General features: G+C 34.2%; 1 pseudogene; it reads left to right on the plus strand.

The window, feature by feature from the left end:
• Window positions 1–335: 335 nt before the first annotated feature.
• On the plus strand, window positions 336–5,791 carry LOC118713564 (annotated as a pseudogene).
• Window positions 5,792–7,007: the final 1,216 nt, after the last annotated feature.

Genomic DNA, 7,007 nt, shown 5'->3' on the forward strand with positions numbered 1-7,007 from the left:
TAGAGCCAGACAATGTGACACTGTGTGAGGTTTTACAGCAGCAAAGATGTATATGAGAAGGTGTTTGGAAACATGAGTGTAATATCACATGGTAATGGAAATGTCAGTGATCAAGAATGTATGGGATGCTAAGAAAGGGGAGATCGAATCATAACAGCACTAATAAGCCACACAAAGAAATGTGCACTGGGGACTGAAGGAACCAGGAGCCATCAAAAGGTTTTAAGCAACTGATTTCCACATTTGATCCCCAGTTCAGAAGTGTCACTGTAGTCATATCATAACTTCTGAATTTCTCAATGACTTTTAAGTGCCTTATCTGAGAAAATCATTGTTTATTTTTCTATATTTTCTTTTAGAAATAGAATCCATTCACTCTCTCTAATATCTATGCTATATTTTCGATAAGATGTCAACACCCCGCCTTGTGTTGAAAACAGGAACCAGAATGTTGGGGGTAAGGACTAAGTGCTACTTGAGTGAATAAATGATCTTTGATGTTGTAAGTTTAAAATGTTATTTTTTTAAATGAGACATTGACTCCTTTACCTTAACTATCCAATGAAAAACAATCGATGGAATTAATTCTAGCAATCCTACCATTGTGTTTTCCTTCTTTCTATGTATGTCTATAAAGTAAGTCTGAGACTGTATAAAGGAAATGAAGAGTCAAGAGATATTTTAAATCACAAGGCTTTGTGGACATTGATCATCTCACAGCATTGTGTTCCTAACATACATTTCTCTTGGGGAAGGTGATATTCTAGACCACTATTCTTATTCCTTCACCTAATCTAATTAAGCATGCTATATCTTTCCCCATCATACATCCTAACTAATGGAACCTTGAGTCATATTTAAACCCAAGACTGTAAGATAAATCATGGTTCAGGAAAGTTCCTAAGACCAGTGGGGCCAGGATTTAGCAGATAAGGTTGGTTATGAGCGGGTCCTCCCACCACATAGTGCAAAGGCAAAATTACTGTCAGAAAAAAACAACAATGACATTGTCCCATTAGCTGTTTTAGGGGATGGAGATGGTAGAACACTATCACAGAAAATGAGTGGAACTGAGCATAGTGTATGTAAGACAAAATAAACAGGAGGAGGCAGCGGCAGAAAGGCCTGTAGAGACGGAAGCTCTTCTCTCAGAGCCAGAGGACTCCAGCGGTGTGTCCGTCTGCCCTAGTCCTTAAACAAGCCCCTACACTCATTTACCTGAAAGCAATCACACCACTACAAGTTGCTAAAAACACACACATCATGAATACACATAGCAATTCTAAGTGCTTTTGTGGCTGCTACCTTCCTCCATCACCTTGACTTTTCCCCAGTTTTCAATAATTTTTAGGGCTGACCAGACTAGTAGAGACTCCCATGATCCAGAAACAATGGATGCTATACTCCCCCGCCCCCCCAAAGCCTTTTCTAGCTCCCATTTTGTAACTCTCTTGAAATTTGATATGTCTGGGTAATTGATTATGACATTCCTGTCTCACAGGCTGCCCAAGTAATAATTGGTCTGATCCACTGTGCTCTGGGGTATATCTGGATGCAGTTATATATCAGGCAAATTGAACTATTCTCATTGACCTACTTGCCTAAGCCTTGCTATCAGTATACCCATTTATTGCAACCTTGAGTGTGAGTAAATAAATTCATGCATTTAATACAATATATCTAGTGTTTGCTTCTGTGACCAGGCAATGTGAAAACCATCTGTGAAAATATACAATTACTGCTATCAAAGAATTCTTAGATCTATTGAGGATATTTCAAAGTGACAAAATATTTAGAAAATTCTTCCAAACAATGATTCTATGTAGTTGAATGAATGTTAGAACCAAGGAATGGTTTTAGATACATAGCAAATGGTTGATGACTGTTCAGCTTACCTAATTGCCCATATTTACTAATAATATGAGCAAGCTGAGAGCCAGCACTTAATTGCTGGGGCAATAGAAGAGATTTTTTAAAGTAGTTCAGCAAAAGAAAGAGAGCAGGCTGCTTTTGAGCCAAGAGGAACGTGAAAGGATTCAATGGGGACTTCTCAGGGATTTGTATTGTCTTATAGCAAAGGGTAAAATATTCTAATCTCCTTCCATTTTCCCAGACTTCTCAATAATAAGTGTCTATCTCACAAAATTATTTTTCATTCATTCGTTTGGCAAATATTTATTGAATACCTAATGTGGATTAGGCTCTGTTCTAAGTGCTTCAGTTACAGCAATGAACAAAACAGACCAAGATATCTATCCTTGTAAAAATTACCTTTTAGCCCTAGCTGGTTTGGCTCAATGGCTAGAGTGTTGGCCTGCAGACTGAAGGGTCCTGGGTTCAAATCTTATCATCAGGCATATTCAGGAGGCAACCAATTGATGTTTCTCTCTCTGTCTCTCCCCGTTCCTTTCACTCTCTCTGAAAAACAATGGAAAAATATCCTTGGGTGAGGATTAAAAAAATAAATTAACTTTTAGTGAAAGATAATATATTAAAAGATGAAAAAAACTGTGTGTGGGTGGGGAGATAAAATATAGAGGAGGGCAAGGAGGTATGAGATTAGAGCAGGTTGCAATTTTTCATAGGATATTCAAACTTCTGTTTGTTAATTTTTAAACCTAATGTATATACTTCTGCAAATCACCTAAATTCCATTTTGAACTAACAGGGTATAAATAAATGTGTGTATAATTATCAAACCTGAGATGGATAGTAGAAACCCCATATTTTATAACAAATTGGTAAAAAATACAGGTTCAATGGGAATCTCCAAACTTGTAGGTGATGTCTGATGTAAGGGCAGTATGTCCTTAAGCTGTGAAATCTGAGCTAACTTTTAATTAGCATCAGAATTCCATTATACTCTAAAAGAGAGCACGCCAGGGCATTGCCAAGGAAGTGAGTTAGTTTAACAGGCATTTTGGAAATTGAGGGATTTCATTTCACACCATATCAAACATATTAAAATGCTCTGACATCTTCATATTAAATGTCATTTGTTTTGAAAAAAAATCAAAATTTTTAGTAATATTTTAAGAAAATTATAAATAACTCCTTTAATTTATTATTAGGTATACTTTCTCAGCAATCATTGCAAATACTTGGGAAATCTTGAGAAAAGAAAAAAATCTAAATTATTAATAATTTTTCAAATGTAATAAAGTTGTTATGGCTTTAAATTTAGCAATTAGTAAGTTGGCATGATGTTACATTTTACAGACCATTTATTAAACGCACTATTAATTTTTAAAAAATGAATGCTACTAAAGTTGTGAGAAGAATCTCTTAGATAATAATGAAAAGATTCTTATGTGTAGCTCTTTTTGTTCTCAGTTTGTCATCTCAGGAATTTTTGCAATAGAAGCAGAGAAAAAGTGTTCCCCAATGTTGCTAAGTCAGAATAATTGAAGCAATTTCAAAGATAAAAATTTAAATTATCAAGAGCAAGAATATTAGTAAGGAGGATATTTCATTACCTCTGAAAGAGTAAAAATCGATCCAAAATACTTAAATGTAAAATATTGCTTTGTAATATTTCATTTAAAAATTTTATTTTATATGGAGAAAATGAAAGAAATACTTGTTTGGGTTTTGATAAATTTAGAGATTGGGGAACCCATAGAGTAGCTAACTGATTCTGACAAGTTCAGAAATTATAACAATACTTGCCATTAATACAAACTAATAAGTTTATTCCAACGTGTTTGGACTAGTAGACATATACCTAGTTGATATTTTGTGTCTATTCCAGTTGGCTTGTATCATAAAGGTGAACATCTACAGTCTTGCTATTGCAATGATTGGTCTAGTTATAACTTTAATTGAAATTACACTATTTTTACTGAAATAAGTAAAACTTCAATGGGCACACGTAAGTACGAAGTTGTGTTTGTTTGTTTGTTTGTTTACAACTAAAGTCTAACACTTTAACTTTGTTTGTAAATGAACTGAGAATATTTGGTATTAAACAAATGTAGAGGTGATAGGATAATTTCCAATTGGTATGACTACAAATATTATCCAAACCACTGAATAGATTTCTAAACCTGACCACCAAAAATTCAAGAAATCAAAGGCTATTACATAAAATAACTAATATCTAGATTATTGAGATTCAAATGAAGGATACTGGTGAAGACTAAAAAAATATTAAGTAAATATAGGTATTTTTTCAAAATAAGGACATGAGGTTGGCAGGCTCATTGACTCAATGTCCTAAACATATTTACTTATCAGTGTCTCCCCAAACTAATATAAAGCCTGGAAATGAACACATGTATTAATTGTATGAATGAGTGTTCTTTATTAAACCCTTTGATGGTATTCCATGATTAGCATATAAAATACTTTTGAGAATTGGTAATCAGAAGTTCTATGGACACAATAGGCAGATAAATCCCAAGTCCCCTGAATATACCATGAATTCACCTTTTCTTGACATGGCACTAATCATTTGGTTTTATACTAAATATACTGGATATGAAAGTTGAAATGGAAAAAACAAACAAACATATTGGTCGTTGGTTAAATTTGCATGGGGTCCCCAGTTTCTTAAAGTTATGAAATATTTATATCAGCACATCAGCCCTTCAAGCTTTCAAAAACCTGTTGCAACTGAGATAAAAAAAAGGAACTGTAATTTTTTTTCGACAAATTGTCAAGATGACAGGATAGTCAGGGCAAATATTTGCAGTCCTGGATTTTTACTATCATTAACATTACTGGCATTTTTGTCATAGTGGGACTGCACTTATATTTTAATGAACCATGTATACTGTATGCTTTATGCAGCAGAAGCATTCATATTTCTTTTTCAGTGTCTTGCTTATTATGCTTTACTGGTGTGACAGTTCAGTAAATATGTAGAAGTTCTATTTCTACAGGTAATAGGAATAAATAAGAACACTTAAAAATACAGGAAACTTCTCCCTCTTTTTCATGGTTGTGATATCTGTGGTTTCATTTGCCCACCAATGGTCCAAAAATAATAAATGGTCCAAAAGTAATAAATGAAAAATTTCAGAAATAAACACTTCATAAGTTTTAAATTGTGTGCCACTTTGAGAAGTGTGATGAATCACATATTGTCCTGCCCTGTCTCCAGAATATGAATCATCCTTTTGTCTAGTTTCTCCATGTTGAACACTCTTCTTGCTTTTTGGTCACTTAGTAGCTACCTGGTTATCAATTCTGCTATTGTGGTACCATGACACTTGTGATCAACTAATCCTTATTTTACTTAGTAATGATCTCAAAGCACCACAGTAGTGATGCTGGCAACTAGAATATTCCAAAGTGAAGCTGTAAGTGCTTTAAGGGAAAAAGTGAAAGTTCTTAATTTAATGGGGGAAAAAAGGAAAATAATTGTATGCTGAGATTGCTAAGATCTATGGTAATAATGAATATCCTATCTCTTACTGTGCCTAATTTATAAATTAAATTTTATCATAAGTATGTATATATAGGAAAACAGCACAGTATATATAGGGCCTGGTGCTATCATCCACTAGGGCTTTTGGAGCATATCCTGCATGATTGTATTAAGCTCGTGGAAAGTTTTAGGTAAGTATTATATTTTTCAAAATTTTTGCAATTTCATATTATACTTATGATGCTAAAATTATTACATATTTAAAGATCTATAAAATTATAGATTTTCTTTTTGTATCCAGAAAAGTGGAATTATTCTTTCTGCATATTTGTGGATATCTTCCATCTTGGAATTTTACATTTCAAATACAATGGTCAGATGGGAATCCAAGCATCTCAGCGTTGCAGCTATTCCATATAATGTGAGTATTTTATTTCTCTGGTGAATAAGTAAGTATTAACTTCTGTTATGAACCTACACTAAGGGGATTACCTCTAAACACTGAATGTGAGCTGAAATAGTCTGGATTACATATGTCTGTATCCATATAAAGATAATTCTCTCTAGATAAAATTTTAGAATTAAAAAAGTATGTATCCATATCCTCATAAGAAAATAGAGCACGTGTATTATTTTCTGGCTCAGGTTGATTTCATTGAAGGATAATCCTATGGAAACCAGTGCACTGGGTCCATGGCCTCTAATTATCAGGTACAGTTTGGACCTGTGGGATTTAGGAGCCTTGATCAGAAAGAAAATAAATTGTGATAAGAGGAAAGAGGTAAGGACAGGTCCTGTTATCAAGCATTGATGGTACTGGATGAACCCAGTGATACCCAAATAATTTATTTCTCCATTCCAAGCAGCTCCTGGGTTTAGGGAAACAGCATTCCTGGAATTCAAACTCACTCATAACTGACTGAAAGTGGGTCAGCTGTGATCTGATATGAAAGAAGGAATGAAAATAAAGAACTCATATTCTTTATGAGAGCCTCTCAGGAGAAACTCAGGTTGAGCTGTGGACTGGTTGTTGGCATAGAAGGACTACAGCCTGGCAATTCAGCATTTACTGAACCCCTTCCAGGACCTTTGGGATTTGAGTGATGCATATTGAAAAAACCTGAAATAAAGGAAAACTTCTCAAAGAGACATTTAGTATATGACTGGAAAAACTATCAATAGTGGGGGTAAAGTTTAAAGTTACTTTAATTTAAAAGCCACCAGTGACCAGTAGATCAATTCACACATTTTGAGAAAAGAAAATATTATTGGGGGTATAAATGAAGACATAGCCTCAGAACATAAAGAATTGTGCAGGATGGAGAAAAGGAAGACAGAATTAGCATGTTTAGAAGATTGTATCAAAAGGATTATCTGATTATTTCAATTTGAATGTAGCCAACAACTCCCTGTCCAGAACAATCAAGTAGGCGATGTTTTTTTTTTTAAACTGAAATATATTTGACATATAACATTCTGCAAATTCAAGGTGTACAGCATGTTGATTTGATAAATTTATATATTATAAACTAAAGGCCTGATGTACAAAATTTGTGCAAGGGACTTGGCCTTAGAAGCCACTGCAGCTGTCTCTGCCTTAGTCCTTGTAGCTGCGGCATTCTCTAAAAGGTTGTTC

The sequence above is a fragment of the Pipistrellus kuhlii genome, unplaced genomic scaffold, assembly GCF_014108245.1.
Source record: "Pipistrellus kuhlii isolate mPipKuh1 unplaced genomic scaffold, mPipKuh1.p scaffold_m20_p_9, whole genome shotgun sequence".
Taxonomy (NCBI): domain Eukaryota; kingdom Metazoa; phylum Chordata; class Mammalia; order Chiroptera; family Vespertilionidae; genus Pipistrellus; species Pipistrellus kuhlii.